Genomic DNA, 24,091 nt, shown 5'->3' on the forward strand with positions numbered 1-24,091 from the left:
AGTCCACCAAAAAGAATATTTCCATAGTAACAACAAAAAATGGGCTCATAGAACCCCGAATCATTTTTTTTCTTTATCTAACAAATATAGGTTGTTCGGTAAATAATTATAGGAAGCTTTACATACATCATATTGTAGTTAACTCCTTACAGACAAATTTCAAAATTAATTCTACATCATAGATGGAAAATAAAATCCTTACGTTTTTCTGGTACAAAAAAAAACTATATTAAACTCAAAGAATTTTTTTTGATTAAATTGTTCTAGGACTACTTTAGGAAAGGACTTCAGATACAATTGAGTCAGTTTTTGACTTTACTTCTTTTACTTTATTGCATATTATTATTTCTTACCATTTTTTTAATTTCCTTTAATTTGTCATGTTGAAGTAAAAGTAAACACTATAGTATTAAGATTAATAAATGGGTTGATGGTTTTATTACTAGAAAATGTAATGATAGAGTACAGCTTCAAAAATGACCAAAATGACATTTTTCAAAAGTATTTATTAACTTCCTTATTTGTCGACTTTGAAACATTATATTTTTTTTATTTCGTTTACTCATTCCATCGTACAAATTGTTCAAAGTCCCAGATGAAATTTTTTACGAAGATTTTTTTATTCATTTTTTAAGTTATCTTCTGACGTTGCAGGTACATTTTTATTGGATTCCGTCTGGACTAAAGCTCACAAATTTTTGATTAGAGACAGGTAAGGACTGTTGGCGGAAAATGTACCTCTACCTCAGAAAGAATTCAATTTTCTCGAATAACATTCTAGTGCATTTTTTCAGTGTTGATCTTCCTGAAAAATTGCCCTCGTTCTATCAAATAATATTCTATTCTATATTGGGAGGGGCAGGATGCATTTTTAAAGTAATTGACAGTGCTGGCATCAGTGGATAATTGAAGATCTCTCTCACATAATATTCGGCTGCTACAGTTTATCTTCGTTACTCCTTTTTGATTATTTAACAATTTACGATGGAAAGTGCTGATGCAGCAGGGATAGGCAGACTTAACTTAGAATATAGAGATGCATTCATTGATGTTTTATCTGATGTGACATAAGTGTTGTTGAAGTTTTAATATTTCATAAAAAAAAACTAAATTTATTTGACCATATAAAAAATGATTGTTTAACAAAACTTTAGATGAGTCATCCAGTAAGTCCTACCCACTTGTTAGTACAATGTTATTTAGGCTATCATTTAGACAAATCTTGTATGACGAGAGATTTATTATGTTATGGATGATTGAGAGAATATTTTCGGAAAATAATCTATTATATATAATTTTTTTGGCATTGCTCCAGGTTTTAGAAGGAAATTTGTACTAATTTATACCCAATTGAATTCTCATAAGTACTTCTTTAAATATTCAAAATTTGGGATGTATTGTATATTTCCAAAGCCAACATGTTATGAAAATGCTTTGAACTTTTTTTTGTTCTACATAACTTCCTGATTGGACGTATATATTAATCCAAGTTCCCCCTTTCCCTTCATGTATTGTCCTACGTAAACCAAAATTCATTTGGGTATAAGATTGTGTTTTTATATTGGAAGCGAAATCCAATTAATATTTTACATCTCTCAACTTTTGTGACAATGATGAAAATCTTAAAATGAATTTTTACTTTTAGAAGAAAAAAAAGGACCCCAAGTTCCATTATTATTCATACATAATGTAACTATGAATTTACTAATATTAAAACTCATGTTCAAATCAGAAATACTTAATTACAATGTAACATATCGTTGATTCAGCTCGAAAACAAATATTTCTCCATATGTTAGAAACAAAAATATGCTATTAATGTATTCAGTGTAAAATAATACTATGTGGCTTTAACATATAAAGATTGAAAATCTGTCCGTGGTAATAATAAAAAAAATTAAAAATATGCTGTGTTGCACGAGTGGAGAGACAGTCGCTACATGAAAGCTCTAATTTCAAATCTAAAAAACTGGCAAAAATTCTTACAATTTACCAGTGAATATAATCAACAGTAGAATGCCATCCCTCTTATTAGCTTATATAAACCATAATTATAATAATATTTCACTTCAATAGCTTCATGCACAAGATACTAGTTTACAACATAGTTTTTAGTCAACTGTATCAGCTTTTAGTGCAATAAAATAGTAATATATCCTTGAAATGTAATTTTTATGATACAATTCAAGTCTGATATCCGGCTAACGTCTTTTTATGAATTTGATAATCTTAACAGACATATATATTATGTAAAAAAGCTGGCAATCCAGGATATACTAGGTAATGTTAATGAAGATAGTAAAATTTACATTTTGTAGTTTCAATATTGGCGAAGATATAGTCCCAAATTTTGAAAGCTAAATATCTCAGTTCAAGCTTTGGTCCAGATAACATGTTTTCGCTATAGGTCAACGATATGATTGTTGGTTTGATTGGATGTATTTTATTTCTAAGCCTTTTTTTCCCCAGGGAAGTTTCTCCAGCCAAAAGAACTGGAATAACCTTGTTACATATTGTCTACAATTGTAATTGATTTTTGACAATTTTAATTGGTATTAAAATAAAGTATAATATCTCAGAATAAATATTTATTAAGAACACCTTCTCTGGTAGATTGGAATAATTCTAAGGAGCTTTTTGGTAGCAAAGATGTTGAATATTGAAAAATTAATTAATTTACTTACAGAAAAAAAGCTAAGAAGTTTTCTATATTGTATTTGGGGGTATTAATGCCCTCAAAATAGATCAAAAAGTTTTAAATTTAAGGGTAAATTACTTTTTTTTCTAACTTTTTATGAAGTTGTATGTAGTAATAAACGTATTTGGGTCTTTTCATAGAATAATTATTAGTTTTTTCTTATTTTCATCCAATTTGAATGAAATTGTGATATGTGTAATAACCAACTATTGGGAAACAAAAAAAATGACATTTAAGTTCTGTAACTCAGATCGGATGAAAAAAATATGTAAATTTTTCATAGAATGGCCCATTTACATATTAAAGCAATAGTCTACCTACAACAAAATCAAAAATATTATCTAAAACCTTAAATGTTTTGTGCTTTGTTTTTTGGTTTGTCTAAATTTGAAGGTATCTTTTACCAGATATATTTTTTACTTTGATTTACCAATTTAAATAGCTGAATAAAATTTTAAGTGTCTTTCATGGACAGATAAATGAGAAAGGTTTGCCATAATTAATGGATTTACTATTATTTCAGGAAATACGAAACTCACTATTCCCAAAAATTTATTCTGGAATCACCAAATTAGCGTAAACGTTGATATTGAGTAAGAGTATTGATGTTGGGGAGAACATTTGTGTTGTACAAAAGAAATGACCGTTTCAAAAAAAAAGTATGTTTACACTCAAATTTACTTTTTTTACGATTAAGCCTCTGCTAGGATACCAAAATGTAATTTTAAGAACCAATACACTAAAGCGTAAATAGGTAATACATTTATTTTTTTGCAAACTGTTACCATAATTGTATTTAAGAAATATCAAGACAATAAATCATAAATTATATTTTTTTATTGAAATATGAATAAGTTCACATAGAATTGCAAAAACAAAAAAAAGTGGATCCACGCCAATTAATTTTACCTTTCATTAACATAGGTTAATACTGCAATTTCTCATTTTCAGGGAAATACACTTTTAAATGACAAGATTACGAGAAATATTGGTCAATTTAATTATTTATTTAAAAAGAAATAATACATTATCAGTTCGTCCTTCTCATATACTCACATTATTTTATACTCATATGAATCATTATCAGTGATACTAATCAGTAGCATTTTGGGCATGTTAATAATAAAAAACAGAAAATGAACGTGATCATCCAGATAAATTGAAGAATGTTTAGGATGAGAGTAGCTTAGCTGTTCTTACGTAAGAACTTTGACGAGGAGGAAAATGAAATAAACAAGGACATGGTAAATAATTAATCGGATGTAAAACCTCAATTCTACACTGAGTCCAACAAGTTTTGTTATCACCAATGATATTGTTGAATGTAATATAAAAGGAAATTTCCTTCTCATGTATTGAATAATAATGATAGCAGGTTGCCAACTTTAAAAAAACCGGGCGAGCTGGAATATACAACCGATTGGCAACACAGGTCATAATTTTTAAGATTGCAGGTGTTATATTATTAAAATTCCATAACCGCATCCTACCTACAACAAAAAAACCTTATATAGTAAGTATTGTCGGATTAGTCCCTTGACTGCATTTCTAATCAGTCTTTTTTCCCCTTCCACTTTTAGTCTTTTTTCTACTCTGTCTGGTGTCTTTTACCACTCATCAGTCCACGGGTCTAGAAATTATGTTATTTCCATCACTCTCAACTTGCATGGCATGTAACTTTTTAAATAAAAATATGGTACATATTAATTTTTATTTCTCATAATTTGTCAAAAGAACGTATCATGCTTCAAATACGGAAGTTTTGTGCTAATATCCAACAATATAAATGAATTATGTATAACTAAGTGAAATAATTAAAGGCAGTATTCCCGGAAAATAGATATTTCAGATGACTTTTCCATAAGTGTAAAATCCTCAAAAAACAGTTTCCCAGGATCTGAGAGAGAAAAATATATAAATACATTCATTGCAAGACTTTAAAGAATCCTTTGGTAGCTTAAATAAGATATATGTTCATTCAAAGTCGTTCATAAATCACATAGATCTCTTATTGTTGATTGCTTCCTAAAGTATACAATACACATTTGTGAACGACAATTCACTTGTTTCAAACAATAAATTATGTCCATGGATGAGTCATTTGATTTTGTAGAATAAGAATTAAAGACGACTTGTGGGTTGATCATAAACATCATAATTTCAATGAAACATCATCAAACCGGACTATTATCAAATGATTACTATCATTGTTATTATGACGCAAGACCTCCTATTACCTTCATTATATGTCCGTACCGGGTTGAAACTAAAAAATTACAGAGTTTGCATTTAAATCTTGAATGTTTTTATATATTTCTCATAATATGTGTTGCAAAACTATTTCCAATACTGTCAGCTAATTCTTTATTCAACTTTATCATAGTTGGAAATTACTATGTCTGTAATCCTCTTACGAGAAAAACGCAGTACTAAAGCATATACTCCTGGTTAATTTCAATTTGCGCCCTGACGGTTGCCTTCCTATCCATGCCATTATCTACATGCACCTAGACAGGTGAAATTCTTTCGATACCACTTCTTTTACTATCAAGAATCCCTTACAATATTCCATCCAACTTACTAGATTCGCTTGTACAACTTATGGGCTAGGGTGTATTTTGGGATATTTCAAATAATTGTCATTAATGATTGAATTACTAAGTTTTAAGAATTGCATGGACAACTTGCTATATTAAATGGGGTTCCTCATGGTATGTTACTTCATCATTTAATAGTTTAATTGTCCGGATATCATATAAATTACAATGCAATTGCACACGATAATATTGTATACTAATGAAACTAATAAAAAATCATATTGCTTATAATGATATTACACACATGAATTTTGTCTCAGAATGATTTTGTACACTACGATTTTACCACGCAACTACATTAGCCCAAAGATGTTGTTCATCACCTATTCACCACTATCATTTTACATTGAACCCAGACTGAAAGACTCCAAAATCCTCAGCATGATTGTGTATATTTTATACTTTGTACTTGGTATATTCTTTGGATTGCCTGCCCTTGTCATCCTACATTACAAAGTTTACACCATCTTTCAATTTCTAATTTATATTATAAGTTGTATTCCAAGCCATTACAATAAGCTTGACATCTCAGTTGGAGGGTGCCCACTATAAAAAGTAAAATGTGCCCATGAGTCTTGTGTTCTATACTTATGCCATTATTATTATAATACACATTTTCTGACAGCTGATATTTCATAGATATTATATAGCACCGGAATATATAAAAATCAGTCACCTACATCACATAATTTTAATTGTATAACTTTTTAGTTTCCACATGTTACAATGTTCATAAATTTAAATTGCCCTCATTTGATGTTGTCTTGTGTTCACTCTATTGATTAATAAAATGTTTTATTGTATCTAGTATTCATAATTTGTTTATATGATTTTAAAATATAAGGCTATTAAGTATTAATACCTTGTTAACTCTAATTTTGATTTACATTCCTCTGTATATGGTTTTAACGGTACTTATAAAACTACACATGAGAAAATTACTCGTGGAAGATTGCCCTGGAGAAAATTCCGTGTATTTTGTTCAAATTTCATGATGAATAATAATTAATTATACATTCACAAATTATGTGTTCCATTTCCCAAGGGAGAACCTTCAAGTCTGAGTAACATTATTGAATACAATTTCTTTGTAATTTTTTTAAATTCAATCCAAGTGTGGGATTGCTATAAACCACAAGTAATTCATCCACGGAACTCCTTTAATAAAAAAAAATAGTTCCAATCTATTGGGTTGCTTGGTGTACTTGGGGGTATCTCGGATTTTTAAAAATTAACGCCAATACATCCAGGGAATCCATTTAATACCAAAATATAGTTTAAGCCCTCTGTTTGCAAATTAAACACTCCTTTTTTTGCATTGTTATTACGCCATTTAACTCTTTTTTTATGGATACTACGTTACATGCAAATAGAATTATTTGTATTTCAATAGTCATATTAATGATTGTGTCAATCAATTTTGGCGGCTGAAATAATATTACAGAAGTATACATTAAACAAACAAAGCCTATAAGATTTTAAATTTTTTAGTGAACAAGACATGCTTTCAACACTATCAAAACTTCCACGCCCAACCCAAGGGCTTGAAACTACCCTCAAGTTTCCCGCACAAGCAAAGGACATGGAAATGTAATTGTTGATATTGGAGGAGTTCATTGGATGTAAATGATGCTTTGGTGGTGGCTTTTAACAATCCCACACTACCCCCACGATCGTGGATCCTGGTCAACCCGAGGACTTTGCACTAGTTTGGGATGCTAGAGGTGTTCCACGGATGTATTTGATGAATAATTGGTGGAGTTTTTGAATAATCCCACACTATCCCCGGGGCACTAGCCAATTCAATGGCGGAAAGTTTTAAAGTTTTCTACCATATTTGAAGTGGCCCTAAACTATTCATCCCCCCCCCTCCCTCTTATATTACAATAATATTACTCATACTTGAAGGCACTCTCCTAGGGTTGGGAACAAACAAATATGTTTTGTTAGAGATAGTTTATTGAGCCTTTGTGTATGTGTTTTTGTTTTTTATTAATTGTTTGGTGTTTATAATGATGCTACGTCCTTTGTAGTAGTTGTTTTATTTATTCTAATAAGTATGATTAATTAAAACTTTATTGCGAAAAAACGTGTGTTTCATATGTGAAAAGAGATAAACAACTTTCTGAACTCGTTCTTTATGGTAGGTCCTAAACTTCAATATGATCTTATAGATTTTTCATAGCATTACAGTTTTTATCAGATTACACTTGTTGTTTGCATTTCAAAATTGTACAATAGAGTTCGTGTTCCTGTAGATCAGAGGAATATTTTGTGATCATTTTTTTTGACAGAAGGAGTAAATGATGACCTCAAAGAATATACACCAAGTCTAGTACTGAAAATGTTACTATACCAGCAGTTCAGTGGAATGACAGAAATTTGTCTGAGTAATTTCATCGTGCCTCCAGAGTCACTATCGAGGACATGTATGAAAACGACCATCTTAAATGAGCAAATAATAAAAGACAGGTTGAGCAAAAGACGTTGTTTCATTTGGATATGGACATAAATCTTTAGCTAAGAAGTAGATACGAACTGTCGGATATGTTTGGGATCCTAATAATGATAAAGTTCAATTGGATGTCTTAATTAATGAAGAAAATACTGTATCAACTATAAGACATTTCAATTATGCACTTCTTCTAGGCATTTAGGCGATTTACTTGGTGACGAGGGATTACACATACTATATGGTCAGGCCATGGAAAAAAACTTTGTTGTATATCTAGAGCTTATTACAAGTTTCTGTCTGAAAATAAAGACCAAATATTTTTGTGGTGCCGATACAATTGTTTTCGGTAGATGTTCATAACTCCTACAGATCCAAATCAAGGAGGAGCTTAGGAAACCCTTATAAATATAATAGTTAAGAATCGATGACAGGAAATATTTATTTGATCAGTAAAGGATATCTAAATGGAAAATTAAATCAAGAAATATATTTTTTGGAGACCTCGTGCTTATTGCAGATGAGAAGACCATAGTTGGCCTATTGCTTCTATTCAGAAGACAATATTGTGAGATCGAATGGTTTGAATAGATACGCTGAAGTGAGAATAGAGAATATCAAATGGATGAACACTACATCGTTCTATAAATAACCTCGCATTACTTATACATTTTTGTGATGCAAATAAGTACCTAGTTCGTCTTCGGGGGGAGAGTATGGTACAGATAGTGTATTGGACCGTTCAAGAGGGGAGAATGTTTGTTTATTTTTATAATAGTTCGGTGTTCCTTGTTTTGTTTGTAAATATGCTCTATTTGCATCCATTGCTTTTATCTCCAGGGCAGTATTCCGCGCACTAGTTTTAAGGTACGATAATGCAAGGAACATTTTTTATAGAGATTTCTGTCGCCAAATATCCCATCTCCCATAGTGATCATATTTTTAAAATATTTTCCCAGACATGGGTTTGACCTTAAACGCAATTAGTCAATTTCAAAACCCTTTTTACCTGTGTAAATACTTTGTACACAGCCCATTAATATATATTCTATAAATTGGCATTACAACACATAGTTACAAAAGGTAACTGATAAAATAGAAAAGTTTGTTTTGTGAATAAGAAAACACATAATTACTTCATTCTTTTAAATCCGAGAATAGCAATCTATTAATTTTGTTTAAAGAAAAAATAAAATTAACTAATTATACTGACCAGAAATTACTTTTGGGCATTAAAATTAGATATGGACATTCTTTAAGCGTACGAGGAAAAGGTGGGAGCGAGACATAAGATATTACTGAATTACGACTTTTTTTATTTCATTTTGGGGGGAGAAAATTAATTTTTGCCGTAAACAAGATTTTGAGTACCTTTTACAATTAAAATAAGATAATACAGAGAAAATATTGCAATAACATATATTTAAATTAATATATATATCGATTTTATTATGCATTTCTAAATCAATTTATACCAAAGATAGGAGATAATTCTACTTTTAGAGGAATATGTTAACATCCCCTCAACTTATTAAATAATAAGCAAAAAAGAAGAATGAGTACAGGAATCAACGGTTTCTCCATTTCAAATCGGTAAATTTAGTTTTTTCTTTATACAAACGTTCTTTAATAATAATATACATCATATACAAGTACGTATATGTTTGTCTGCGTTGACTACAATAAAATAATAGCATTTTTTTTAAGCCTCAAATTTTTTTGAAGATAGAAATAAATGATGTGAATATATATTAAAACGTAATGTTAAAACTATTTTTAGAATATATATATATCTGCTTATAATTCGAGTTATATTTGTTTAAATTTGAAAATAGGTGCTTTTTATTCAGAAGCTCATAGATTCCAGATGAGTATATCCAAAAAGTCTAAAGGTATTTCATTTGATAGCTGAAAGTCTAAACTTAAATTTAAAAATAAAGAGCTTCCCCAAAAACACTTTAAATTGTTTTCAATTTTAGATAAGGCCACGACAATATTTTAAGAATAAAATTATTTTTTGAATTGATCTCATAAGAAAAGTTAATAAATTTAGATAGCCCTTGCCGGAAGTGAGAGAAGGAAAGAGAGGGAACGAAAGCCAGAGAAGTAAAGCGCTAAAGTATTGAATTGAAATCCCAAGTTCAGATTAGGATCGTAAGTTCTGAAATTGTGTTCATCAATAAAGAAGTTTACGTAAGTAGTACTGAATTCCTTGTGAACTTTCCCTGGACCCTTGGATTTTATTTTGTGATAGTCTGCTCCATACTCCATTGAAAGTACGTCTTTTTGATTCCATCACTCAGTACGCGTCTGCGACGGGTCATTTTGTGTCTGTGGAGATTTTAATAAGGTAGTATGAACAGAATAATTCAAACTAATGAATTTAGTATCAATGTCAAATCTATTATCTAAGTTTAATTTAGGATATATGTTAATATAAGGAGGTGTGCTGCAGAAATCGTAACGTAAGTATTCTTTCACTTATCAATGTGGTGGCATCCAATCATCATGAGATCATATGTGATAACAAAATTTCCTGAGTACTGTCCTTGTAATTGGAAGTTGGAAAAGTTGGAGGATCTACTTCTATAACAACTTTTATTGAGCTTTTTCACTGACATTATAATGTGATTCATAATTGATGATACGCCATTTTAGTGGCTTTGATGTTTTTATTAAATAGAATGGACAAATTTTCAAACAATCTTGATAAAATTCCATTAAATGTCTTTAAAAATAAAATGACTTCTCCTCTGCATTGAATACTACCTGATAAAAAACAGTCATATCAGATTTTTTTATTATAATTGTAAGACTTTGTTATTTTAGCACCCAAAAATGGCTGACATTAATAATTCTGACATCACGTGAAAGCACTCTATTCAGTTTCAGTATTCAGTGTAAGCTCTATAGTGAAATTGGTTTAAGTCTAAAGAAATTCAATTTGATGAGTTTAAATATTTCTGCAGATGTACAGCTTTGTGGGTTGTCTTGTAAGAGCTAATAAATAAACGCACCTGATTTATTTTATAATCAAAGTGAAGCTCTTTCATTATCGAAATAATGTCACTACAATAGGCAATGCCTCTTTAAGCGAGAATTTTTTTTTGGAAATCCGAAATTCGTTTCCTGCAAAAACTGATTTAGTCTCACTTTTCAGAATATTCCATCCCTTTGATCTTGGCGCACAACTTTCAGAAGACTGTTTTGTTAAATGTAAATCTTGAATGAGATCATTTACCTCTTTCTGGCCCAATAAATGAGGTTTGGTCGTATAGTTTGTTGGGACTTCCGTATATTCATCTTCTATATTTTCTTTGGGATGGGTAATTATTTCTATTTGATTTGGAAAAACAGGTACTAGATATTTTCATAGCCGGAAATTGGTCTAAAAGCCGATATCAAATTTGGATATATTACAGTGTATTTTGAATGTTTTTTATGCAATAGTTTCGTAAATTACTCATTCTATTACATAGTCCACAATAAATATGTTGTATTGATTAATCATAAGTCCTTTTATTCCTTAACTTAATATTAAAAAGTTTTATTGTCAACAAAAATATTTATATACACAATTAACCCACATTATGTAGTGCTTTATAAAAATATCTAGACGATGAGTCAGACATATGTCAATTCCAGTTTTTAGTTGTAATAAGATTTTTTTTTTAATATCCAGCAATCATATATAATAAATATACTTTTTGAAAATGGGTACATATAGAGAACACAATAATCATCATTATTCGTTCTATCGTTATAGAAATTTTGTTATACATAATAGTAAGTAGTTATGTTTTCTAAAATTGGCCTTATTGATATAAGGTTAAGAATTAAAGAAAATATTTTTAAGCGTACTATGCATTAGTGAACATAAAATTTTCTTTTATTTTACTTAATCACGAATCGCTTAAAACAATGTACAAAGATGTACTGTATTTTCAATGAGTTCTACTAATATATTTATTGGAAAAATGCTCAATCAATCAACCTCATGTAGAGTAAAGTGTATTGTTTGTGGTTTAAAATCAAATTGTAAACCTCCATAGAGAAAGAAATACATAGAGGCAACAAGGTGCGTAAAAAACAGAGTAAAATACTCCAGCTTTAAACCGGGATACGTTCAAAGAAATGACATCACAGATGATTTTAATAATATAAATTTAATTTTAATGGAATGATATCAAATTTGTTGACGTCTTAGATTAGATGCATCATGACTGGACTCATCTCTTAGCATTAGGAATTGGACTTGGAAGCATGATAACTTCGACTTAGAAAAAGTAGGACATCTATGAATCATTATGCTACTGGGATGATAAGATTGATGTTTTACATGCGTTGTAAAAAATCAATTCGTTTGTGAATAGATATTTGAATGTATGTGAACTAAATTAGGAGATAAATATGGCTTCAAAGTGTTATAACATACATTTCAGCCATTTTTTGAGGTTTGAAATTAATTACATTACTAGGTATATGGTAAAGTGATATATGTTAAATTTTGTCTATAAAGTGACTGAATCGTCTCCATTTATAGCCATAAAGTAAGATACTGTATTATTAATCAGACTAAACTAGAAAAAGACAGCAGGATGACATGAGAGCATTCTAACTTAGAGTAGAATGGGAATCTTTCAGATAACTTGAAGTTCGGAAAGATGTACTCGACTATAGCAAAGGATATTAAGTTTTAATGAAGGAGTTTTCTGTTAAATGTGATTCGGTTATCTAAGGGTTTATATGTATCAAATCAAGATGACATCATAATCTTCTCCACTCTCGATATAACTTAACAGTGCCCATAGTATTTATATTAATGAGTAACATAAGTTTGAGTTAGGAAGAGTATGGAACCTAAGTTATCAAGCAAAGTACTATAATGAGATGTTTCTATAGTTATTCATAATATATTTTAAAAATTCATAAAAAATATTTTAAAGATATCAGATACCAGCAATTTATTTAAGAGTTTATTCGGAAAATTCCTTTATTCGTTTTTTTTAAGTGAATAATTGTCTGATCCATATTTATTCATGGAGCTCAAAATGCTTATCTTGCTATAAAAGATTTTTGCAATTTAAATATATGTTTTCCAACAAAATTAAATGAGAAGTATTCCTTAAATAGAAAAAAAACCAATGTCCTTAATTTGTTCTATATACGAAAAAATTAAGTAATCATCATCGTCCAAAAAAGAGATTCACGACATTAGGATTGACGTTTCTTTATTTGTGATTTTTTATCTATTATTTGTTAGAGTCACCCTGTCATGCTTCAATTTGTTTTTTTAAGTTCCATATTGCCTTACTATGTCAAGCTGCCAATAAAAATACCTTATTGCCTGTATGTATTTATTTATGTAGGGGCAAAACCACATTGACTTTGTACAAAATTACTCTGTAACTATTTCATCAGCATCACATAACCTATGTAAAGGCTCATACTCAAAATTATTATTTTGAACTGATTAAAAAAGGGTTTGATTAAAAAAAACATGCAATGAATAAGTTTTTTAACCTGTGATTGCTAAAAATATTAACTCCAACATTTTTCAACAAGTCAATTACAAAAAAATTAACAAAAATGAGGTTTATATAGAATAATTTATTTGTTATAGTTTGATAAAATAATGATTAACTCATAAAAAATATTGATATTATATTAGAAAGTATTGAGTGCTTGCTATTTTCATTTCTTCACTGAATATTATGAATTAATTGTGTTCTATATAATAACAATTATCAAGTAGATTAACTGATGAAATAAAAAGAGATTAATATTTTACAAACTCACTTATGGTTTTCCGTTTAGATTTGAATCAGAAAAAATATACTTCCTCCTACATGATGTTGATTGACTGAGGTTTGTTCCACTCCAGATATTAGTACAACGCATTTGTATTTTCCTTTCAGCTATTTTCATCAACATTCAAACGTTGATACTGGTATGATTTAAAGTAGCGAACTCTACGTTCAATAAATTCAAATAAGGTATTTCATATGATTTTGATTTCTAGTAATTTATGTGAATCAAGGTTTTTCGTTTAGAATTCGTTTTATTTCATATTCAACCATTGTTAAGATTACACAGGGGCATAATTAGGAGGGACAACTATGTACAAATGAATTCGAGATACTAACCAGATTTTTCTATTAGCAAAGATTACAAAACGTATTTCAGTTTTTCTCTAAGTTATCTGAATTTTGCAATATTTTGGATTTTAGTTGTTCGGGACTATTATCGTTCAGAGTCATTTCTTACACTTAAAGCAATCCCCAAATTAACATATGGAATTGCTATAGCTCATGGACAAAACACTTGGGATAAATTATTTTCCTGAATTCAATGTGCTTAAGTTTGCGCCCAGGTGATTCCCAGAGAAATAAACATACTTTATGTATACGGACTTCACACAAAATCCAAAGGTTAGTTGGAGTAATGGTGATACTATATGTAATTTTTACTTATACTGAAATATTACAACTCCATCTAACCAATTATAGAAACTCTAGAAAAAGTAAGATTAATAAAATCTAAGAAAAGTATTTTTTATATTTAAAATGTGTTATTATTTATACTGTATCTTTTTTTCTGAACTCAATCTATTTCAATTTTCAGGCGGAAAAATAAAAGAAAAACAAACTTTTACTTATACCCTTACAACTTAATCATAATATATAGTGATAAAGAATATTGTAGCTTAATTTATAGAAAAATATTTCATAAATAATTTAAAAACTATTTAAAAAAAAAAACACTTCCAAAATTTTAGATCCATTTTGTAATGGTCCATTATTTATGAGGTTTTTACTAACCAAAAAGTCATCATTATCATCATATTTTTCAGAGTTCAATGCCAATTTTAAAGCATCGTGCCTCATAAAAGGAAGATCAAGGTAATTGAAAGAGGATACAATATAACTTCAACATCCATCTCAAATCCTATGAGGAACTATGGCAAGAGAGTTTTCTCCGAGGAAAACTACCAGATCTCACAAGCGAGTAGAGTGAATCTTTCCTTGGGAATGAGTTACCAAGATTGAAATAATAAAGCGATACATTCCAAATGAGAAGATAATTATACTATTTCAAAATGGGATCATTTAAAAAATACAAAATGGGATCATTTAAAAAATACAAAATGGAACCAAAATCTTTGGAATACATATTTTTTAAATATAATTTTTTTTTTAAATTATAAATTGAATATCTTTCTGTAATATAGGTTTTGATATTTCTCATCTCTGTGTACTATGAATAAGTTATAAGGATGTACAGAAAAGTGTAGTTTTAATTATTTTTCAGCCTAAAAAAAGGAAACAAATCAATAATAACACTTTTTAATCATAAAAAATACGTTTTCATAAGTTTTATTTATCTTACTTTTAATTTCGGGTTTGTGTAATGGGTAAAAAATCCCTTTGAATGATAATAACCTCGATTTATTATAATGCCAGATATTTCAGAATTCGGAAAAATGAAACAAAAATTGAGAACACTTTTGGATTTTTCACTTTTCTTTCATTTCCTTTTTTACAGTCAAGGTGGATAATGAATAAATTATCTATTATTAATAGAAACAACAAATTTAGTAAAATAAAAATTATATTAATTTTTTATGTTATAAATTTTTATATACGTTTTGTATTTATTTTTTCAAAGCCACTATAATCTTAGTTAAATAAATTCTTAGTATTCGATTTTTCTATATGTTCTTAAGCTTATATCACACTGATAAATAATAAAAATTGTAAGAACGTATATTTTTTACATAAGTAAACTAAAAAATGCAAATTCTGATAAAAAAAGTAATTAAAATTAATACTTTTTATTAAAGAATAATATAGTAAAAAGTTCCGGTTCGCCATTGGAGTGTTTTATAAAGAAAGAAACACGCCTTCTAAAGACTACAACAAAAATAAAACACTCGCCCTTGCTTTTGGAGACTGTGAATACCTAAAAGGAATATGGGTTATAATGACTGAACGACTCACTTACTACTTAGGGAGAAGGCTCACCCAAGAGGATTTTTTTTTTTTTGGCTTTAACGACATGGCTCTTTTGTTCAAAATAGGATCCAAATCCATTGCAAAATATTATTGCAAGGTATTATTGAAAGGCCTTGCACACATTGATGATGTAATGGTCTTCCATGGCTGCCCATTTCTCATTGACGCTGGCCTTCAATGAGTCCAAATTCGGGTGGTGGGTAGCATTGGCCTTCTTCTCAACTTGCCACCACACACTGTAGTCAAGGGGATTCAAATCAGGTGATTGAGGTGGCCAAATGTTTTTGTGAAGGACCCCTTCACCTCATCCACATTGATTTTACGTGGTCTGCCGGTCCGAACATCCTCCTTCAGATCTTTTCCCTCCTTGACAAGCTTCTATACCTTGAACACAGTAGTCCTGGATATTCCAGTGTCCTTGATTATCTCCTTGACAGACCTACTGGCGCGGAGGAGAGTGACAACAATATGACGTTTGGCCTCGTCATTCATCGTAAACAACTTTGTTTGATGCAAGTAAGAAAAACAAAAACAAAGCCAAAAGATTTACCGAGTTGCTTGTGCTGGAATTTTTTATTTCCGGTCACGGAACCTTGAGATATAAGCGTTTAAAAATTAGTCTGCGTATTTATGCAACTACCGGTATATATACAAAAGAAAATAAAGTAAAAAGGTCCATATGCAGTCAAATCTGAATATAAGAAATTCGAATGTAATAAAAATTATAGTCAATTTTCATTCGGATACGCATGTTTTATACTTTAGATAGAAGAAAAATGAAGTGAAACCCCCTGGTATCATCTTTATAGGAATTCATTATCATGAAAAATTTCTTTTTTTTTTATAAGCATTTCCAAAGTTGCAAATTTTATCTTTAGACCAAAAGAAAAGATTTGAGATGTTGAGAAACCAACACTTAAAAAATAAGCTCCATTCTAGTGGATAATAACTTTTATTTCAAAATATAATAACTTTTATTTCAAAATATAATAACTTTTATTTCAAAATATAATAACTTTTATTTCAAAATATAATAACTTTTATTTCAAAATATAATAATATTAAAACATCCAAAGCATTAATGCCAACGAAATAAAGTAATTGTGAAATAATTTGACTTTTTTTTAATGAAAATACAAAATGATACAAATTTGAGGTATTTAATTCATTTAGCAAAGCATGTATATTTGAAATGATTATTCTTAAATTTATGTTAGCTCACAAAATAGTCATTTTACAGTGAAATTGAATTGAAGCTCATATACATTCTGTCAAAAAAGTACCTAGAATTTTTAATTTAAATTGGCTGCGCTAAAAGGATTTAAAAATATTTTGTTTCCTAGGTCGGCAGCATTTTCTTTCATTATGATCTCATGTTTGAGTGTGATTTGTATACAAATTTGGTTGCACCAGCTGGATAAGTCAGTCTACCTCACTAGTACTCACCCAATACAATAATTTTTATAATCAAAGAAATTATGGAACAAAAAAATTGTCATACCAGCATATAGGAGTTATCACGTTGCCTTAACCTCTCTCACGAGTTAGTTTGTACCATTCGGACTGAAAATCTGGGAATGAGACGCGTCGTTACACTGCTTGTTCCAAAAGAGGAGAATTATTTGCAAAAATAGTACCGTGAGCAAGTCTCCTGGAACATCCTTGATCGCGCGAATTCCGACACAACGTTCATGGAATGCATCATAACTGGTGATGAGATATGGGTCGACGAGTATGATATGCAAACAAGCCAACAATCATGGTAGAATAGATAAAATAATGCATATTCATTAACTTGTGGCATTCTGAGCACTTTTGAACTACATGCATTTATCTTTGTAGTTAGATTCTTATTTTGCTCGAAAATTATTAATCAAGACCGGTTTTGATCAATTCAAAACAATGTTACTTGTATCAGATTGCTTATTTAGATCAAGAGACATAAACTAGATCACCCCAATAAGTCAAATGATAATTAAGGCATTTTGATTGGCTAATAATATATTTTTATTCATATAGACGTGGACTTAGATATTTTCGAAATATCCATCCATTATTTTACAATGCTAATATTTTTAGTAACAGCTTATAATTGGATTTGATATACTCTCATGTTGAAAAAGAATTCAGAAAGAAACGTTCGGATAAATATATACACTTCTCCTGTCTGGAATAGCTCCTACAGATGATTCTTTCAAGTTTAGGTTGTCCATAAACTCAGTTTACCTCTTCAAGAATGCTTGCCAGCAGTGATAATGAAGAAGAAGCTCTCAGACGTAAAACCAGTAGTGGGACACAGATAAAAACTTTTGCCGAATCTATCTGCCTCCTTACATTCCTAACTTGAGCCTGCTTGCCTTTATACCCTGGCCACAAATAAAGACAAGGGTTTTTACGATCGGCCATACGAACATTGCCTCCCTGAATGCATCTGTCAATGACCACTTTGGATGGCATGAATAAAAATAATTTATACAAGGGATGTCCAACCTTTAAACGGTTTCTGATGGTTATTATCGCTGTCCAGGGCAACCCCATTGATAAATAATTGTTCTCAAGGAGTGTGTGAAGAAAAATTGAAAAAAAAAAACTAATATTTTTGTAAAAATATATATGTTATTAAAATACAATTGAAAGTGTTCTTATTTCCAGTTAATAATACCTGGTAGAATGTCAATAAATTAGAGTGTAACTTTTAACTCTTCTGATGGAAATTACTAATTATAAGTATGAAATACATCATTATATAATCCTAAGTGGTGGTGTTGCATCAGTCCTTGAATCAATAGCACCCCTTTTGTCTTTTCTCGAAACTAATCTCTAAATTTTTATACACTCCCTACAAGCAATATTTTTCAATAATAGTATAATAACATACATAAATTTACAAATTTAATTGGTTCATTAGATTTTTTTTTTTTTTTTTTTTTTGTGCACAGGAATAGTTTGTCAATATTCTAAATATAACCATATATATTTAATAATTACAATAAAATGAAATGATTGGATCAATTGATAGTTGGTAATAAAATAACTGGTGTTCTTATAAAGTTATAAAGTACAGGATGAAGAAATTTGTAACTTGCACACGAAGTACAGAGTGGGTACTCAGACGTGCAGCAGTAGCAGGACTAAATTACAAAAAAAAACATGAATTTTAAGGAATAAAGGAAAAACAACTCAAAACCAATATGTGATATGTTTAAATACTATTGGAAACTATATTTTTTAATCCATATGTCCTCCTTCACAAGCTTTAACAACCTTCACACACCGACGAACAGATTGACAACTCAGGAAGATCAATTCCATTTCTATGATGTACCACACTGCCAAATTAACAGTTTGGAGTGAATCCAAATTTGAATTGATATACAGCTTAGATTTTTCCCATTATGTATAAATATATGTTTGAAAGTAATTCACATTTGAATCGATCCAACGAACGTCATTTTGACCAATAAATAATTCACCTTCTGTTTTTGAAGGTGTATTAGGACATTTTATTTAGCTTGTGTCGAAGATATGAGTTATAAATCATAATGACTCTTGAGTTATCAGTTGTAAATATAATTTTCAATAAAAGACACCATATGATGTAATATTATGTTAAAATATATTTAAGTATATTAACACATAATTATGCATAAAAATTTTCCCTTTATTTATTAAACATTTTTTGTTAAAAACATTACAATTTTTTCCTCTCAGTTGCCTGGGGCTAAATGTACATCTTTTTATATTTTGTTAGTAAATAGCGTCATGACAGATTGGAATGCCCATTTGAAAGTATAAATGTGAGATTAAGACACATTGAAAAAACCTTATGGCAAGTATACATATAAACGTCATGCACAAGTCAATACAGAGTGCGACAAGGGAAATTTATTTATTGAAAAACTTTTATCAATCAATCTTGTCAAGAATATAGCCCACTCAAGATTCTATCATATCCTCCAGATGAGGTTGGAACTTAGAGGGGCTACCACAAATAATTGGCATACATGTTGGCCCATTGCTTGTTGATGCTCCCCTTGAGCTCCACTACATTTCTGTGTGATGTCTTCCCGACCTTGTTCCCAAAGACATTCCACACACTGAAGTCGAGAAGATTGAGATTATGACTGGAACATGACTAGAAACTCTTGTCCCAAAAGTCCGCAAAGTGCTCCTTGTAGAATTTCTTTGTCTTCAAGGCTATATGGCTAGGGGCACCATCTGGGGTCCACAAATAGTTGTTTTCAGGATAGTTAGTATTCAGAATCAGCAATATTTTCCACCTGAGGACCTTATAGTAGGCCTCAGCCCCATTTTCTCATTGAGCTTGAAGAAGAAGGCATCCATTTTCTTCTCATCAGAGGCACCAACTCACAAGCACTTTGTTTTGTGAGAAAAAAGAGCTCTTTTTAGCTATTATTTACGCGTTCTTGTAATTTTTTGGTGTATGTAACTCCTCTTATTGTTTGATATGTGGCTGGTCATCACACAAGCAAGCTAGAATGATTTTTTCTCAAATTTGTGTTTGGATTATATTTGTATTCTTTGATGTATCATCGTCAATTTTTATCAACAAACTATTGTTACTGACCGTCATGGTGAGTTGCAAATTGCATTTAAAGTAACCAAAATTTTAAAAAAAATGTAAGATTACGAAATGTACAGATTTTATTTAAATCATATTGAGGCCATTATAAGTTTCTTTAATAAAAATAGAGTGTTGACTCGGTATTGTCCAAACCACGCATAAAATAATTTTGTTTGACAATTAACATTCATTTATGTTTTATATTATTACACAAAATATTTGCAATGATGAACACTTAATAACATTTGTGGAACAATAATCTGGCATATTGCCCATTGATTGTTGGTATTTTCCGCAAACATAATTTTCTTTTAATTACTCTAAAATCAACACCTTTTTTCATTTGCGAATTAAAGAAATAGTCACTAATTTAATACAATCTACTACAAAAAAAGATTTTTTTGTTAAAGAGGCCACTTCTATCTGCCAATTTATTTTATGATTTACCCATCATATGGACTAATCATGGAGTTTTCCGGACAATCTCAAGCAATGAGCCTTGAATTCTTTCAGACACTTACTTTTTCACTCAACGACTCATCAAAGGTGGACGAGCCAGTAAGACTATCTGACTTAAATTGTTACTGACTTTATTGTTTGGTATTCCTTACTTTAATTGAGTATTAAAACCCTTGATAAACACGATAACTCCATGAGTTATCGTAGGTGCTACCTCTTACTCCTTCTCATCCACAGTTTCTATGGCCTAACTGCTTCAAAGTAGCGAATCAAGTTTCATAATTTTACTTCGAGTAAGTCTATTGATTTGAGACATCTTCGATTCTTCTTCAACATTTGTTTTCTCTGATAGATTTTTCCTTGATATTAGACGCAGTATCGGATAAACTTAATACTACGCTTTTTGACAAAATGATCCACGAATAAGTTATTTCATATTCTGAGAGGACGTACATTGCTTTAACTCAAATCCTCTTTTTTTTAATGATATTCGTAGAAGTACAAATGTATCTTCTATATTAGCACACAGCTTCTCCATGATTTGCGTCTATCAATATGTAAAGGAGGTCGTGGACATTAAAAATTGCTCTGTTGAGCTTGTCCATAAAGCCAGGAGGCTTATTAAGGGTGGTGACCTCCTGATAAAGTTGATTTAAATATTACTATCAAAATAAGTACAATTTACCTACGTATACTGTATTACTAATTAAAAATATAATATATTATTGTTATATTGCATTAAAATGAAACGATGAATATTTTATCCCAGAAATGTGCAATGTTTTTGATAAATATATTGAGAGCAATTTGACTTAATAAAATTTAATAAATGAATGAAATTTCCATTTTAATAACTTAAATTTTCTTAATTTTTATACACGTTTAGAAGCTTTTTGTTGAAAATATGAATGAGTTTGTAAAAATCCCTTTTATTATATTTCAATTTCTATGTGTAAATGTGTATTTTATAATTTAAATGGACTTATTTACTGATAATAATTATGTTCGCCTGTCCTGGTTGAGAATAAAAATAGTAAAAAAAAAACAATTTTTTGTTAAAAAAAAATAAATAAGTAAACACAAGAATATTTTATCCAATATCTATGCAACGTTTTTAATAAATATATCATAGATGAATTTGGCTTAATAAATCATTGATATGCTTAGGAAAAAATACAAGCACCGATAGGTCCAGTTCTAATACAGAGCTGGATTGAATAAATAAGGACTAATGCAACCCTAATTATAAGGCAAATTTTCAATAAGAGTAAGAAAAAATGTTTGAAATGATTTGGTAGTCAGCCAACGGTGGCATTTCTCCCAACTGTCTATCTTTTTCAAATTAATAGCGGGGATATCTTATTCTTTATCAAGACTTATTGTAAGTCCAATAAATCAAATCAGAACAAGAGAGGCAGCCTAAAAAGGGATATTATATAAACCATATATTTATTTTCGTTTGAAGAATAAAGCTTTCATATTAACAAATAACCAAATAAATGCGGTTTTTGAATGTGATGTACGTCGTGAAGCATCACAGTGCTTCATTAAACTTACTTACGCTTGTAAAAAGTACTTACATTCACTTTACTTTTTTAGTTAAGTTGACGTGCGTAGGAGAGAATGGGAGTGATCACACTTTTTATACTTAAAATAACTTTAATAACTTAAATAGTCATATATGGTCATGAAATTCTTAAATTTAAGTTAGTATTGATTTAAAAAATTTTGAACAAATTTTTTAAATTTCAATTTTATTGCACTTTCATAAAGGAGCGTTTAAGACAACTTTTCTTCTCCTTTTGTTAGTCCCACAATAACATTTATTATAATTATAGTTAGGTTTAGTAATCCTTTGAAAAATTTAAATTCATTGGATAATCAATAAAAAAAAATTTCACTCATTTATTTATTAATCAATTTATCAACCTAAAATACCAACAAATAATTTTGATGGATACCAGTCGATCTAGTATCCATTTAAAGATTAATTGATCTAAAATATTAATACTTAAGTACCTATTTAAAGATATTTTTTGAGAAGTCATGATGAATAGCTTAATTTTATGTATATTCATACTCCGTAAAAAGTAATTTACCCCCTTCAGCTTTTTATAAGCATTTGCAAATCATATCAATTTGCTAAATGTTTAGCGAAAAATAATTGAGGAGAATGGAAAATGAATCTTCAGATCTAATTATATGTAAACTCATGAATTTTATAAGGATCTGTTAGTTAAATGTATACTCAGGGTGTTAAAATTCACTTTGTGTTGATTAAACAAGTATTATTTCGGTATTAACAGTATGAGTTATTACTTCAATAAAATGTATCTTATGAAACAGGTCTTATTATAGGCCTATTTCCCGTGACAACCAATCCCTGTCCTTATTTAATAAATGATATTTTATTTCCACTGGTAGGCATGCCTTAATCACGGGTTTCCCGGTGCTATAGTGATATTTGGAACATGTATTGGTAGTCCCACTGGATCAAATGAGATATCGTAAAACCTTCAAAATTTATGAGCTTGTCAAGTAATAAAACATGTTTTGTTATAGAAAAAGTTATTAACTTGTAGCCCCCTTCCAAAATCAGGTTGATTTTTTTTTCGTAACATGTCCTTAACGATATTTTTTTTAAATGATCACACAAGCACAAGATTTGACCTAGTGTGTCAATTTTTGTTATTCTACAATATGATTGATGCTATATATTAATGCTACAAGTGTGACGTAGATTTTTCTGAGGATCAGTTTGGTACTTTGATGTTATGATTGACGTCAAAACTTTTGTCCTAAACTTTTAACTCTCTTCTAGAAGAAAAACGAATCAAGATGGTTGCTATCTTTATTTTAGTAAAAACGTAGCTATTCTAACATTGTTACTTGCATAAATTGTAAACGTGAAGACGCATGTAGAACTTTTGTATCCCAATGTTGTATTGCAACCCTACTTGAAGAGAATTTTGAAATTGAAAACAAACTAAATCAATGGAATTTTATTGTCATTTCTCCAAAAATAGCTCATATACACATGATTTAATGTGGTAAATGATAAGTTAGACTCGGAATGTACATAACTCGTGACCTGAGATTGAAAAGACATATTGATTATATAAGGATGGTCAATCGTAATTTAGGAATAATTAAAAGTCGCTTCAAAATCCTTTACCCTTTGTTCATGGTAAAACTTTACACTCTTAACGTCCTAAAAGTCGTAATATACGGATCTGAGATCTGGAATCCTTCCAGAAACTATTTGATTCAATCATTGTAAGAGGA

Source organism: Lepeophtheirus salmonis, chromosome 13, assembly GCF_016086655.4.
Source record: "Lepeophtheirus salmonis chromosome 13, UVic_Lsal_1.4, whole genome shotgun sequence".
Lineage (NCBI taxonomy): Eukaryota > Metazoa > Arthropoda > Copepoda > Siphonostomatoida > Caligidae > Lepeophtheirus > Lepeophtheirus salmonis.